We start from the raw sequence: 16,569 nt of genomic DNA, 5'->3' as shown, positions 1-16,569 counted from the left end.
TTCAGAACCCTACGATGTAGCCCATTTTTAGAGCTTTTGGCTTATTGACTACAGAGGAACCTCGATTATCCAAATGCCAATTATCGGAAAATTAGTCTGCTCCCTTGTGGGCTCTCTCACAAGCTATTCCAAATGCCATCCTGTAAGCATTCCATGAATTCCCTTTCTTTGGATCCACTGGCAACATAATTCCCCCAGACCATCTACATATTGAAGCCCCTATGATCACCATGACCTTGCATTTCTGACACGCCCTATCTATTTCCTGGTACATCTTACATCCATGGACCTGACCACTGCTGGGAGGTCTGTTCATAAATCCCACTCTGTTTTATTTTGCCTTTGTGGTTACTCAACTCCATCCAGACAGACTCCACATCATCTCACCCTATGCCATTCAGTGCCATAGATTTAATTTCATTCTTAACGAACAAGGAACCCCACCCCCTCTGCCCACCTCACTGTCTTTTCGATAAGTTGTAAATCCTTGGATGTTTAATTACCATGTTTAAATGGAAGCTAGGGAACTTGGGGAAATTAATAGTGATGTCATAAAATCTATCCATATTACAGAGGAGGAGATGCTGGGCACCTTAACATCAATAAAGATAGATATTTCCCCAGGACCTGATCAGGTAATTTCAGAAATTTTTAGGAAGCGAGAGAAGAGATTGCTGGGCACCTTTCTGAGATAGAGGATGGCGATAGAGGGTTATTTTCCTGAGATAGAGGATGGTAATAGAGGGTTATTTTCCTGAGAAAGAGAATGGTGATAGAGGGTTATTTTCCAGACTGGAGGCCTGTGACCAGGATCAGTTCAGGTTCCACTGCTTTTTGTCATTTATAAAAATGGTTTGTATGTGAATATAGGTTTGCAGATAGCAGCAAAATTGGTGGTGTGTTGAACAGTGAAGAAGGTTGTCTGACAGTACAACAGGACAATAGGCTGAGGAGCGGCAGATGGAATTTAATTGAGATGAATGTGATGTGTCGTATTCTGGTTAGGCAAACCAGGGCACGACTTATACATGACACCCCATCCCTCCCCTCACCCTCCACCCCACTCGTAGCATGTTGCGGCCGCGACTCTGTTCCTCTTCCTCCTTGCGGTCTGTCACGGCTGTGTCGCCGTCTCGGTCCATCCTCCCCCTCGCGGCGTCATCGGACCTGAAACATTAATTCAGATGTTTCTTCTCAGATGCTGCCAAATCTGCTGATCTTTTCCAGCAATTTCTGTTTTTGTCTTACACTGAGGCTAGCCTGATCTCCACGCCTCCAAGTAACTATACACTGACTGTAAGGAGTCTCACAGTGATTCTGGCCTGATCTTCACACCTCCCAGTAACTATACACTGACTGTAAAGGGTCTGACAGTGAACCTGCCCTCATCTGCACACCTCTGTGTAACTGTACTGTGTCTGTAAACAGTCTCACACTGAGTGTGGCCTCGGTTACACACCTCCAAGTCAGTATAATGTCAGTGTAAAACAGTCTCTCAGTGAAACTAGTCTCATTGACGCACCACCCAGTTACGATATGGTGACTGTAAACAGTCTCATTGAGAGTCTGGCCTCATCTGCACGCCATTCAGTTACTACATGGTGATTGTGAACAATCTAACACTGAGCTTGTCTTTTTCTTTTTAAATTTCAAAATTATATTTGATTCATCAAAAATATCTTTCTGTATATACATAGGCACAAATGGAATTTGGTCCTTTCCAGTTGCAATATCCTTTATTGTCACGTGATATCCAACAAAGAATATTCTATTCAAGTAAACAAACATTGGACTTTGGACAAACCAAAAACCCAAAAAATGTCGCTTACACGTACGTCATTATATATATGGGAGACACTGGGAGGGTCCGATAACTGAACGGACCCCCATTTCCCTTCAGCAGGAAGATCTCAGACAATGGTCTTACCCCCCACTGCACCTTGGCAGCAGTCGCCCCAAGCTGTAGTCCATCCCTCAGCACGTAGTCCTGGACATTAGGATGTGTCAGTCTGCAATACTCAGTCAGGGTCAACTCCTCGCTCTGGAAGACCAACAAGTTCTTGGCAGACTAAAGAGCATCATTCACTGAGATGATGATCCTCCAGGCTCAGTCAACGTTTGTCCCAGAAACTATATGGTGACTGGAAACAGTCTCACGGTGAGCCTGTATTGTTCACCCTTCTACCAGTGTCTGTTGCCTGTTTCACAGTCAGCCTAGCCTCATCCTTACTTCCTTTGAGTCAATCCTTTGTGTCCCCTTCCAATTAGCCCCTGCGTTTGAGAATGCAGCCAGAGATCTCTCCAGGCCACATTTCATTCTCCTCACTGTCTCAGTGTGCCCACGTATACCACTTGTCTTTCCCTTTCCCTCCTGACTAGTTTTTGTGAACCCCAACCCCCTCCCTGAACCCACCATCCAGCTGCAATGTTCGGGAACCCCCACAATGGACGCTGCCGTTACTCTTCCAGCTCGTTCATATTTCTTCACAAAACAGAAACATAACTCATTGACAGGAATAAGTGGCGGGTGAATGAGATAAATCATACATCTGCAAGCAGATTGCTGTTCAATGGTGAGATTAACTTTATTTTATGTGTATAAATTAAAATCAAAAGAATCACGTGTAGTTCTGCATGCAACTCATTTCATTGAATACAGCTGTGCAAAGAAATGATATCTCTGCTGTTCAAACCATTCCAATAGTACAACATTGGAGAGAGAACATTTGGAAATGATACAGAAACTGCAGATCAATTAAAGGGAAATTGAAGGCATGCTCTGCACCAAAACTCTTAATCCATTTCACAAAGGAAATACTTCATTCAGGCGATTAAATCTGTCTTTACTGGTCTCCTTCCCATTATATTTTCTTCCACTCTATGGGTCACCTCAAATGTGTGACTCCATTTCCTTTCCAGTATGGCCTTACCCCTTCCTTTTTCCCGGGTATGTAACTGTTTCTCTTTAGTGTGTGCTTTATTTCCAGGGGAAATATGAATTCCAATGGTTGTGACCAGGACAGCCAGCTGGACCTCATAGAATATGAGTTCCCTGATTGGGGCTGTTAATCTGGACCAAGCAGGGAGCCCTGGCTGACAGATGAGAAGGGTCAATGTCAGAGATGCGGTCTCTGAATGAGGCAGTGATAAAGTCAAGGACAGTTCATGTGTAAATAGAGGGGGACCTGGAGAAGGCCACAAGCCTCAGTGCAGATTTCTTCACATCCATCTCCAGCACTGGGTTTAAACATTACTGCATACCCTTCCTTTTAGAGTCACAGGCATAGAGACACAGAGATATACAGCACGGAAACTGACCCTTCTGTCCAACACAGCCATGCCAACCAGCTATCCTAAATAAATCTAGTCCCATTTCCAGCATTTAGCTCATATTCTTCTAAACCCCTCTTAGTCACATACTCATTCAGATGCCTTTAAAGAGCAGTGAATATGATCTACATGAGCATCAGTCAGAGGTTAGTCAAGGTTCCTCTACTGCTCACCCGTAGACTGTTAGATCAAGGTTAGATCACATTGAACACAGGGTAAAAACAAGGACTGCAGATGCTGGAAACCAGAGTCTAGTTTTGAGTGGTGCTGGAAAAGCACAGCAGGTCCTCAGATGCTGCCTGAACTGTGTTGTTCCAGCACTACTCTAATCTAGACTCATATTGAATACAGTCTATTCATCCTCTCCCTATAGCTTAAACCCTGCAACCCTGGCAGCATCCTTGAAAATTTTTTCTGAACCTTTTCAAGTACAGTAGCGCCTCGACATACGAACAACCCCATTCACAAACAAATCCTGTTTACGAACAGGATTGTACGTAAAATCTTGCTTCAACGTACATACAAAATTCAAGGTACGAATGCAAAAAGCCCGTGTGCGACCATGTGGTTTCATTATTTTGCTTTGCTACGTGCTTGTTGAACGCAAAAGCTCTCGGGCCCCGCATGATCTCAATCAGTTCATCTTTGGCACGTGCGCTGTGAACGACCGTCCTAGCATTCTTATGCTATGCGAGCAATGGAAAAAATTGATTCAGTTCACGAACTGGGTCCCAGAATGGATTAAGTTCGTAAGTCGAGGCGCTACTGTACTGTTGTCCAACATCTCAGTTTCAGTAAAGCGTTTGATAAGATTATCTACGGTAGGCTATCACAGAAAATACGGAGGCATGGGATTGAGAGTGATCTAGTGGTTTGGATCATTAATTGGCTGGCTGGAAGAAGAGGGTGGTGGTTGATGGGAATTGTTTCATCCTGGAGTTCAGTTACTAGTGGTGTACTGCAAGGATCTGTTTTGGTGTCACTACTGTTTATCAGTTTTATAAATGACCTGCATGATGGCATAGAATGATGAGTTAGTACACTTGCAGATGCCCTTAAGGTTGGTGGAGTTGTGCCAAAGTATGTTGTAGATTACAGTGAGACATAGATAGGCTGCAGAGCTGGGCTGGGAAGTGGAAAATGGAGTTTAATGCAGAAAAGTGTGAGGTGATCCACTTTGGATTGAGTAACAGGAATACAGAGTAATGTGCTAATGGTAAAATACTTGGTAGTGTGGGTGAGGAGATAGATCTCGGTGTCCATGTTAGAGCCCTGAAAATTTCCACCCGGGTTAAAGGATTGTTAAGATGGCATATGATGTGTTAGGTTTTATTGGTAGAGGGATTGAGTTTTGGAGCCATGAAGTCATGTTGCAGCTGTACAAAACTCTGGTGTGGCCACACTTGGAGTTATTGTGCATAGTCCTGGTCATTGCATTATAGGAAGGATGTGGAAGCTTTGGAAAGGTTTTAAAGGAGATTTACCAGGATGTGGTCTGATACGGAGGGTAGGTCTTATGAAGAAAGCTTAGGGACTTAATGCTGTTTTCCTTAGAGAACAAAAAGGTTAAAAGGTGACTTGACGGAGGCACACAAGATGATCAGAGGAATAAATAAGACAGACAGTGAGAACCTTTTTCTTCGGAAGGTGATTGCTAGCACGAGGGGGCATAGTTTAAACTGAGAGGGTGATACATATAGGACAGATATTAGAGATAGATTCTTTACTCAGAGAGTACAACGGGCATGCAATGCCTTGCCTACATCAGTACAGGACTCACTAACTTTAAGGGCATTTAAATGGTCACTGGATAAACATATGGATGATAATGGAATAGTGTAGGTTAGATGGGCTTCAGATTGATTTCACACGTCGGCAAAATATCGAGCCAGTACTGCGCTGAAATGTTCTAATGTTCTAACACACCCTATCTCTGTAAGCTTGTTCAGTCTCTCAAACATTTTGTATCTATGTTCTATCTCTGTCTGCAGTGAGCAGCAGGGTTAGAATAAGACTGATACTGAAAATTTGGGACCAGTATTGGGTTGCATTTGCAGATGTGTTGTTGGACAGGAAAAAGAGGTTGTGAATGGAATTGATTTTGACTGTGAGGGATTCTTGAATTTATTGAGTTGATAACTGACTTTTATTCTCTGATGACATCTCATTTGATTCATTGAATGTTAAGCAGAAAGGATATGTTGGTAAATTTGGATTTTTATATTGTTTTGAAATGTGATAGATGTATTTGAATACGCACTCCACCCATTTACAGAAATTCCCAAATCCCTTAGTATGTTAAGTCAATTCTTGGAGTCTGTTCGATGCAGTATTCTGGAGCGGAGCATTCTTTACACCTGATTGGGTATTCTATAGCACACCTTCTGACATGAAACCCGGTATTCTCTACTGCAGCCAGCTTTTCTCGGATTTCCTGGTGTCACCTCTGATCTGCATCGTGTGCAAATATTTTACTGAAGACAAAATACTTGTGAATGTCTGGTTCAGTCCATATGTCCGGAAATGGGGATTTTTGCAAGGCATGGATGAACTGACAATTCCCCGTGTTACTGAAGCATTGATCTAGACATGGGCTGTAGGTGGTGTAGAGAATGATACAGCCCATTAGCTGGTTATTGTGCTGGGTTCTGTTATTCAGCAGAGTTTGGAAAAGCTGAGCTGCGGTGCGGTTCCCGTTGATCTGGGCGGGGTTCAGCAACTTACTTTCTGGGCAACTACTGCTGTTGTTCGGGAAGACAGCGAGGTAATTTCTACCTGGGTAGTTTTGGAAATAGTTCACATCGGAGGTAATGAAAGGATGTGTTGATATGCTGGTGTTCAAGTCTATATATCTATTGGAGTTTCCGCACTGGGAAGCAGGTAAAGCCACCAGGAAGGCGAAGTGTTCTTTCCCATAATCAGATGCCCAGTGCCCAGCACCAAGCGGAAACTGAAATGGGTAAAGTCAGGGTGTGAGTCAAGGGACGGACTTCAGGTGAAACATTCTCTGTGATGACAATTCAAACTTGTGCATCATTGTGACAGGAGGTAAGAGGGCTTCAGAATATGAACAATTTCAGTAAATGGGGGAACACATGGAAGGTGCAAATGGGAAATTGTCCACGTCAATAGGAAATAAGATACATATTTGTAGAGTATTATTCAAATAGTGATTGAATGGAGCAATATTGGCGTCCATAAGGAGAGGAGGGATAGGCTGGGACATTTGTTCACTGGAATGTACGAGGTTTGAGGGGTGACCTTAGAGAGGTTGAAAAATCATGAGCGGCGTAGATGAGGTAAATAGCAATGGTCTTTTTCTGAAGATGGGGAGTTCATAACTGGAGGGCAGAGTGTTTAGGTGAGAGGAGAGAGATTTAAAAGGGACCTGAGGGGCAACATTGTTACACAGTGGGTAGTTCGTGTGTGGGTTGAACTGCCAGAGGAAGAGGGAGATGCATGTACAGTGACAGCATTTAAAAGACAATTGGACAGGTACATGGATAGGAAATGTTCAGAGAGATATGGGCCAAATGCAGCACAATGGAACTAGGTTAGTTTGGGAAACCTGATGAGTATGGACACATTGCACCGAAGGGTCCGTTTCCATGCTGTATGAATCTATGGACGTCTTTTTCCAGAGGTCACTGAAATTCAAAATGAAGGTGCAGCTGGATAGCAACATGTTAGAAAGACAAACGGCATGTTGGCCTTCATTGGCTGTGGATTTCAGTACAACTTGAAAGCTTATACAGTTGGTGAGACCACAGCTGGAGTATTTTGTACATTGTTGATTCAAGTACCTATGGAAATTGATACCTACTGCGAGGGGATAGCAGTAAGGGTTTATCAGAATAATTGTTGCTGTACAAGGTTGGTCCTATGAGGAGTGTTGGGGTTGGGTGGGCCGGCATTCAGTGGATGGTATCAGAAGGTGAAGTCTCTCACTGATGTGTATAGGATTCTGACAGGGCTCAGGATGCAATGATGATGTTTCCCCGGCCTGGGAATCCAGAGAAAGGGGCCAGGGTCACAGCATATACACGGGACACCATTTCTGACTGAGATGCTGAGAAATGTCTTCACTCAGACAATGGTGACCATCTGGAGACCTCTACCGCAAAAGTCACTGTTTTTTTTTTAAAGAAAGAAATATATTGATTTCCAGGAGCTAACAGTGTCAGTGGGTCTGAGAAAAGAACAGGTGATAAAGGATCAGCCAGAATCATATCGGAAGATGGAGCAGGGCTGATGGGAAGGTCACCCTTTGTTTCATTGCCCATTCTCTCCTATTCTTAGCATCTATTAACACATATTCAACTTTTCTTCTATCCTGGCCTGCTCTCCGTTATCTCCTTGTTTAGCCAGCCCTTTCGTATTTTATGGAACAGACCAAATGCCCTGAAGTCAGGGTGTGAGTCAAGGGACGGACTTCAGGTTAAACATTCTCTGTGCAGTGCCAGTGGGCCCTGTTTGAGATGTGTTACATGGAACAATGCCCATCATATTAATGAAAAGGAATTCACATTTCAAATTCTTGCATGGGAAGGTCAATGTTGCTTCATTTTGTACCCCTATCTCAGTGTTGTAGTAAATTCTGGGATCTGTGTCAGGTTTAAAGACAGAGTGATGCGACAGAAAGCAGAACATTGCTACTTATTTTTATACAAAACCTCGTGCAATGAATCACAGAATGCCACAAGCCTTCTTGATAACTCACTGTACCTTCATCATAAGGTCCTTTGACTGATGCACTACTCGATGCTCCATGCCATACGTATTGATGGGAAACGTATTGCCATACGTTTCTAACAAAGAGAGATGGGGAGGGAGAAGGAGAGAGACAATGAAGGCTACAGGAGCAGTGAACTAGAACTGGAGGTAGAGAGAATCCTGGAAGAATTGGAAAACAGAAAATGTTTGGGAAATAAGGACAAGGTGTGGAGCAACTAGAAAGCAAGGGAACAGAAGAAAGGGACAGAGAGAAAACAAAGAATTGTGACTGACAGGAAATTGGAATAATAAGTGAAGGAGACGGAGGGAGACAAAGTGAAACTGAGAGGTGAGGCGATTCAGTAAACAGTAAAATGTTGCCTGTGCGTGGGATTTGAGCATTTTCTCCAAACCTCACTTCGATGTATTACACTGTCTCCTTTATTTCAGGGTCAGCGGATGCTATCAATTTCACTCTTAGTGATGTACAGCCCCCCTCCCCCCAACAGCTTTTTTTTAGATTACTTACAGTGTGGAAACAGGCCCTTCAGCCCAACAAGTCCACACCGACCCGGTCGGGGCGCAACCCACCCACATTTTCCCCTTCACCTAATACGACTGGCAATTTAGCAAGGCCAGATCACCGAACCTGTCCATCTTTGAGCTTTGGGAGAAAACCGTAGCACCCGGAGGGAACCCACGCAGACACTGGGAGAATGTGCAAACTCCAGTCAGTCGCCTGAGGCGGGAATTGAACCCAGGACTCTAGCGCTGTGAGGCAGCAGTGCTAACCATGCCCCCTGGTCAGGTAAGATCTGTTTCACTGACACTTACCATTTAAAAATGCCAGTCACGGCATGGTTATCCAGTACAGCCGCATCTGACATGGGGATTGTGAGCAGCACCAACAGGAAAAGGCAGAGTGTCCGCATTTTTCGGATTGGTCAGCACCCTTTAAAACTGGAAAGGATGAAAGAAAAACTTGTTCAATTCATAACTGCATTGGCAAGAGCGTGAAAGATATGCAGGGACACATATGTTGGCAAACAGAAACTGTCTCTATCGTCCTGGGTGGTGTTTGCCATTAATTAAGCAGAAGGTCTGGTTACCTCCCATGGGTACAATTTGCAGGTGAAGATTGGAGTTTCTTCCAGGAATTATGGAGTATAGCCAAACTTTCGGAATAGGTGCAACAGGCCCACAGCTCTCTTGGAGGAGATGTGTTCTCAGACTCCAAATACAACAGGACCTTGAAAATGTCCAAAACAATGTGCACTTATATGGAACCTTTAAAGGATCGAATCATCCCACAGGATATTGCACAGGTTCCCTGTATTATAGGAGAAAGTGAGGACTGCAGATGCTGGAGATCAGAGCTGAAAATGTGTTTCTGAAAAAGGGCAGCAGGCCAGGCAGCATCCAAGGAGCAGGAGAATCGACGTTTCGGGCATGAGCCCTTCTTCAGGAATCCTGATTCCTGAAGAAGGGCTCATGCCCGAAACGTCGATTCTCCTGCTCCTTGGATGCTGCCTGACGTTCCCACTGATCACAAACTGACTCTGGTGCAGGTCCAGTTAAGCACAACACATATCACCAATTTGGATGGGTGAATCAAGAATAAAATATCCAGGTTTGATGACAATTCAAACTTGTGCATCATTGTGACAGGAGGTAAGAGGGCTTCAGAATAATATGAACAATTTCAGTAAATTGGGGAACACATGGAAGGTGCAAATGGGAAATTGTCCACGTCAATGGGAAATAAGATACATATTTGTAGAGTATTATTCAAATAGTGATTGAATGGAGCAATATTGGCGTCCATAAGGAGAGGAGGGATAGGCTGGGACATTTGTTCACTGGAATGTACGAGGTTTGAGGGGTGACCTTAGAGAGGTTGAAAAATCATGAGCGGCGTAGATGAGGTAAATAGCAACGGTCTTTTTCTGAAGATGGGGAGTTCATAACTGGAGGGCAGCGTGTTTAGATGAGAGGAGAGAGATTTAAAAGGGACCTGAGGGGCAACATTGTTACACAGAGGGTAGTTCGTGTGTGGATTGAACTGCCAGAGGAAGAGGGAGATGCATGTACAGTGACAGCATTTAAAAGACAATTGGACAGATACATGGATAGGAAATGTTCAGAGAGATATGGGCCAAATGCAGCACAATGGAACTAGGTTAGTTTGGGAAACCTGATGAGTATGGACACATTGCACCGAAGGGTCCGTTTCCATGCTGTATGAATCTATGGACGTCTTTTTCCAGAGGTCACTGAAATTCAAAATGAAGGTGCAGCTGGATAGCAACATGTTAGAAAGACAAACGGCATGTTGGCCTTCATTGGCTGTGGATTTCAGTACAGCTTGAAAGCTTATACAGTTGGTGAGACCACAGCTGGAGTATTTTGTACATTGTTGATTCAAGTACCTATGGAAATTGATACCTACTGCGAGGGGACAGCAGTAAGGGTTTATCAGAATAATTGTTGCTGTACCAGGTTGGTCCTATGAGGAGTGTTGGGGTTGGGTGGGCCGGCATTCAGTGGATGGTATCAGAAGGTGAAGTCTCTCACTGATGTGTATAGGATTCTGACAGGGCTCAGGATGCAATGATGATGTTTCCCCGGCCTGGGAATCCAGAGAAAGGGGCCAGGGTCACAGCATATACACGGGACACCATTTCTGACTGAGATGCTGAGAAATGTCTTCACTCAGACAATGGTGACCATCTGGAGACCTCTACCGCAAAAGTCACTGTTTTTTTTTAAAGAAAGAAACATATTGATTTCCAGGAGCTAACAGTGTCAGTGGGTCTGAGAAAAGAACAGGTATGTGACTGCGTGATAAAGGATCAGCCAGAATCATATCGGAAGATGGAGCAGGGCTGATGGGAAGATCACCCTTTGTTTCATTGCCCATTCTCTCCTATTCCTAGCATCTATTATCACATATTCAACTTTTCTTCTATCCTGGCCTGCTCTCCGTTATCTCCTTGTTTACCCAGCCCTTTCGTATTTTATGGAACAGACCAAATGCCCTGAAGACTATCAAGGAGATAGCCTAGACCGTAACTGTTGTCTTATTTTAAGGCTAGTTTAAGGTGCTTCATTCCGGATTTGAGTGGTCAATCTCATCGGATTTAAGCAAAAGACACTTCGTTCTTAACCACAGTTAGAAAAACTGCAAAACAAAAAAATGCTCATTTTAATTCTGTCGAAATACTTAACAAAATAATGTATTATTTAACTAATACTCATCAGCGTCCTAGCACAGCAACATCACATAAATGCAGCCTTGGACAAGGCAAATCAAGCAGATTCTAGTCCAGGAGAAGGAACAGTAACAGCAGGAATCTGGCAGCAGGGAGAGAGGGAGACCTGTATCTGGCAGCTTCAATTCCAAAACCCCCAACTTCAACAACTGAAAGCAACCCCTAAAATCCGGGGTCTGTGCATGAGGCTCATTCATGCTTCTGTCCTTTCCCTTAAACTGTGACACTGCCCTCACTTTCACAAGGTCGTTGTGTCCTCGGGTTGTTTTTCACGAGACGTCTTAAAGGCAGAGGTGTTGATGGGTCTGGAAAGAGCCGAGTTTAACAACGGCTGGGAAGTGGCCAGTTCTCTCAGCTCAGGGTTTTTTTTTCGAGTTTGTTTAGCAGGCAGTCTGAAGATGATGGATTCCAGGGAAGATTGAAAACTTCGGCAGATGATTCCTGATTGCCTTTCTCTCTGAAATCGCTTTGGAAGTTATTCCTTCCTCTCTGTAAGAAGCTGTGCTGCAATTTACCTTTTTGCCAAGGGGTGTGTTAACGAAGTGTTGCTGTACTGGACTAGTTACCTAGTAGGAGTTACTGTATTGTGTCGGTTAATGTTTTCCATAGTTCGGTTATTTTAAATTCCGTTTTGTTTAGTTTGTGTTTCAACTGTAGGATTTAAATAAATTCTGTTTTGCTTAAAGCTCAGTTATTTGAGCAATTGCTTTTCACCGGGAATATCCACTTCACATCTGCCTTTAAAACAGGATGAAGTTAGGGTCTCGGCTACCTTCTTAAAACATTTTGAGGAGTTCTGGCCTGGTCTGTAACAAAATAAAAGCTACTTACTCTGCTTTCCATGGAGAAGACATCCCACCCTCGTGTTTACAACACATCTCTTGAAAAGAAACAGAACAGAACCAATCCCTCTTAAATGCGCATGTTATCACACACATCTCTCTCTCTCTCTCTCTCTCCCTCTGGGCTTCATCTCCATCTATCCAATCAGATCTCCCCTTTCTCCCCGCAGCACACCCAACCCATTCTTCACCATAAATACCCCTTATTCCCTGCTGCTATCAGTTCTGATGAAGGGTCAACAGATTGGAAGCATTAACTCTGGTGTCTTCCCACAAATGCTGCCATTAATTCGCGATTCACCATATTCATTACAAAGGTGGTTAGGGGTGGATAATAAAGGTTGATTTAGCCAGTGAATACACCAAAGTGCAAAAGCTGAGGTTTTTCCACTGCTACCTCAGAGGTTCGAAAACTGCACTTCCCTCCAGACACCGTACTATCTCTGAGCACAGATACTTCCAAAGTGCAAATCCAAGCATATGCTTCTGCCTCCTGGAACACAATGTCCAGATAATCACCCCCTCAATGAGACATCAGAATGATCGAAGTTCAGACTCCATTACATTAGCACAGAGCTGATGTTCCTTGACCTGCAGGCATTTTCTCTGAGTGTTGTTGGTATCGATCACACTGGTGTGCACCACCCTACCCACAATACAGCTGGAAAATATCATTTACCATCTATCCAAATATTGTGCTTGAAGAATTAGAATTAATTGGTTCAAACAGGACCTTTTACACACTCCTCTTACATTACCTTGTGAAACCCAGTAATTATAAATATAATGTTATGCCTTCAGCAACCTGCTTCAGATAGAGAGAGACAAATGGGCTGGGTGGTGGTGGTGGTGGGTGGGGGGGGGGGGGGGAGTGAGGGGAAGAGAGAGAGGCGGGCTGACAGAGTGAGAGAGAAAACCAGACAGACGTAGAGAAACAGTGAGAGAAAGAGACACAGACACAGACAATGAGAGAAACAGTTTGTGTGTGTGTGTGACAGAGAGAGACAGACAATCAAAGATGCAGAGTGGGAAAGAAGAACAGAGAGAGAAGAGGTGAGACAGAGACAGTGGCAGACAGAAAAAACGAAGTCTGAGAGGCAGAGAAGGAAAGAGTGAGAAAGGGAGTGAGAGACAGATAGAGACAAAGAATATGTGTGCGAGAGAGGAAGTTAGTGTGCGACTAAGAGGCAGAAAGAGAGAAAGAGACAGTGAGGGCGCTAGAGGAAGAGAGAGAGGCAGAAAAAAGAAAGAGTGAGAGAGACATAGATGGTGAAAGGACAAGAAATACAGACAGAGAGAGCGACAGCAAGAAATCAAAAATGAGAGAGAGAGACTGTGAGAGAGAGGTAATGACAGAGAGAGTGAGAGATAGAGCGAGTCAGAGACAGAGTAGAAACAGAGAGAGATACAGAAGGAGAGAAAGTTAGAGAGACATGGGGGGTGGGGGCTGAAGGAAGAATGAGGAACTGAAAGAGTCAGAGAGAGAGAGAGACAGTGAAAGACATGAGAGAGAGGGGAAGTAAGAATGAGGAACAGAAAGAGTCAGTGAGAGAGGGAGAGAGAGACAGCATGAGTGTCAAAGAGAGATAACCTGAGGGAGAAAGCAAGACAGTGTGAGGGAGGGTTAGTGACAGAGACAGTGAGAGATTCAGAGAGAGTGGGAGACTGTGACAGAGAGAGAGTCACTGAGAGAGAAAGACAGTGGGAGAGATACAGTGAGGGAGAGAGAGGGAGACAGAGAATGAGGAAGTTAGAGTTAGTTAGACAGAGAGAGGGAGAGTTACTGCGGCTGAAAGAGTGAGAGGGAAAGAAAGCACAAGAGAGAGAGAAACAATGAGAGAGACACAGAAAGAATGAGAAAGAGGGACAGAGTGAGATCAATAGTGTGAGAGAGAGACAGTTTAAGACAGAGACAGTTTAAAAGAGAGAGAGAGAGAAGAGACATACTGAAGGACAGAGAGAGAGAGAGAGGAATTCAGAAGCAGAGTACACAGGGACATATGAGAGAGAGAGCGGGGGAACGAGCAAGAAAAAGGAACAGAGAGAGATTGTGAGAGAGATTAATTGAGGGAGACAACAAAACAGTGAGAGAGAAGAGTGACAGAGACAGTGAGAGCGAGAGAGAGACATTGAGAGAGAAAGATACAGTGTGAGAGGAAGAGAAAGAGCGTAAGAAATAGACAGACAGAGTGTGAGAGAGGGAGAATCAGTGAAAGAGAATGAGATAGACGGAGAGAGGCACTGAGACAGAAAGAGGGACAATGACAGCGAGAGAGAGGCAGAGTGGGAGACAGTGAGAGAGAAAAAGAGAGAGAGCCAAGTGAAGAGAAACAGACAGAGAGGCATAAAAACTTTTCACCAACCTGAACCACCTCTTCTCTGAACCAGTTAATGACTCTGCCCTTCAGCCCTCAATTTATGTCACTGTCCCTGTTGGGCCACTCCTTCTTTAGAGTCAGCCAGACATTTACATCTTGCAAAACAATCATGTTGACCAAATGAACCACTGCACGTCTACCCAAATCTTATGTCAATGGGTGTAGAATGCAAAGTGTAAAAACAATTTGATTCCATTTGCATGTTCCCTTGCTTCAAACCAATTTAATGCCAATACTCTGGTGGCTGGTTCCAAACTGTCCTCAAGGTGAGACATTGATTCAACAACCATTGCTTTGGGTGGTCTGGTGGCTTAGTGGTGAGCACTGCTGACTTACAGTGCTAGGGACCCGGGTTTGATCCCAACTTCGGGTAACTGTCTGTGTGGAGTTTGCACATTCTTCCCATGTCTGTGTGAGTTTCCTCCCATAGTCCAAAGATGTACAGATTAGGGTGGATTGGCCATGCCTACAGCGTCCAGGGATGTGGAAGCTCGGTGAGGTAGCCAGGGGGAATGGGCTGGGTGTAGGTCAGGCACTGTTTGGTGTGTCAGTGTGGGCTCAGTAGTTAGCACTGCTACCTCATAGTGCCAGGGACCTAGGTTCGATCCCAGCCTCGGGCAACTGGAGTTTGTACATTCTCCCTGTGTCTGTGTGGGCTTCCTCCGGGTGCTCTGGTTTTTTCCCACAACCCAAAGACGTGCTTGCCAGGTGAATTGGCCATGCTATGTTACCCATACAGTCATTGATTAGATTAGATTACTTACAGTGTGGAAACAGGCCCTTCGACCCAACAAGTCCACACCGACCCGCCGAAGCGCACCCACCCAGACCCATTCCCCTACACCTAACACTACGGGCAATTTAGCATGGCCAATTCACCTAACTTGCACATTTTTGGACTATGGGAGGAAACCAGAGCACCGGGAGGAAACCCACGCAGACACGGGGAGAATGAGTAAACTCCACACAGACAGTCGCCTGAGGCAGGAATTGAACCCAGGTCTCTGGCGCTGAGGCAGCAGTGCTAACCACTGTGTCACCATGCCGCCCACATTCAACATTCGACTGGGTGGATTGCTCTTTAGAGGGTTGGTATGGACTTATTGGGCCGAAGGGCCTGTCTCCTTATCGAAGGGGATCTGATCTCATCTAATAACCAACCATTCATGTGTGTGTTTAATTAAATAAACTTTACCTGTATTTTTTTAATGAGGCAAATAGCCTTGCATGCAATACTTACTGTCAGAAGCAAGTACTTCATCTGAACATAGAACATAGAAGGATACAGCGCAGTACAGGCCCTTCGGCCCTCGATGTTGCGCCGACCGAATCCTACCTAACCTATACTAGCCCAATAACTTCCAAATGCCTATCCAATTCCCGCTTAAATGACCATAAAGAAGGAGAGTTCACCACTGATACGGGCAGGGCATTCCATGAACTCACAACCCGCTGTGTGAAGAATCTACCCCTAACATCTGTCCTATACCTACCACCCCTTAATTTAAAGCTATGTCCCCTAGTAACACCTGACTCCATTAGCGGTAAAAGGTTCTTAGTATCTACCCTATCTAAACCCCTAATCATCTTATACACTTCTATCAGATCTCCCCTAAACCTTCTCTTCTCCAATGAGAACAGCCCCAAGTGCCTCAGCCTTTCCTCATAAGATTTTCCTACCATTCCAGGCAACATCCTGGTAAACCTCCTCTGCACTCGTTCTAAAGCTTCCACATCCTTCCTATAGTATGGCGACCAAAACTGCACACAATACTCCAGATGAGGCCTCACCAGAGTCTTATACAACTGCAACATGACCTCAGGACTCCGGAACTCAATTCCTCTGCCAATAAAGCCCAGTACACCATATGCCTTCCTTTCAGCACGATTTACCTGGGTGGCAACTTTCAGAGATCTGTGTACATGGACACCAAGATCCCTCTGCTCATCCACACTACCAAGTAGCCTACCATTAGCCCAGTAATCCATCATCTTGTTATTCCTACCAAAGTGAACGACTTCGCACTTAGCTAC

The 16,569-nt window shown here is 44.5% G+C and overlaps 1 long non-coding RNA gene across 1 annotated transcript; it reads right to left on the bottom strand.

Annotated features, from left to right (window-relative positions):
- Positions 1-1,065: 1,065 nt before the first annotated feature.
- Positions 1,066-14,570, bottom strand: LOC132814779 (uncharacterized). Its single transcript, XR_009644490.1, has 3 exons — positions 14,521-14,570; positions 8,878-9,003; positions 1,066-1,167 (listed from the first exon to the last, which is right to left on the bottom strand). It is a non-coding gene; the product is annotated as an uncharacterized LOC132814779 (long non-coding RNA).
- Positions 14,571-16,569: the final 1,999 nt, after the last annotated feature.

This window comes from Hemiscyllium ocellatum, unplaced genomic scaffold (genome assembly GCF_020745735.1).
Source record: "Hemiscyllium ocellatum isolate sHemOce1 unplaced genomic scaffold, sHemOce1.pat.X.cur. scaffold_910_pat_ctg1, whole genome shotgun sequence".
NCBI lineage: Eukaryota > Metazoa > Chordata > Chondrichthyes > Orectolobiformes > Hemiscylliidae > Hemiscyllium > Hemiscyllium ocellatum.
Note: the sequence above shows the minus strand (reverse complement) of the source record. Positions and strands in the feature narration are given on the sequence as shown.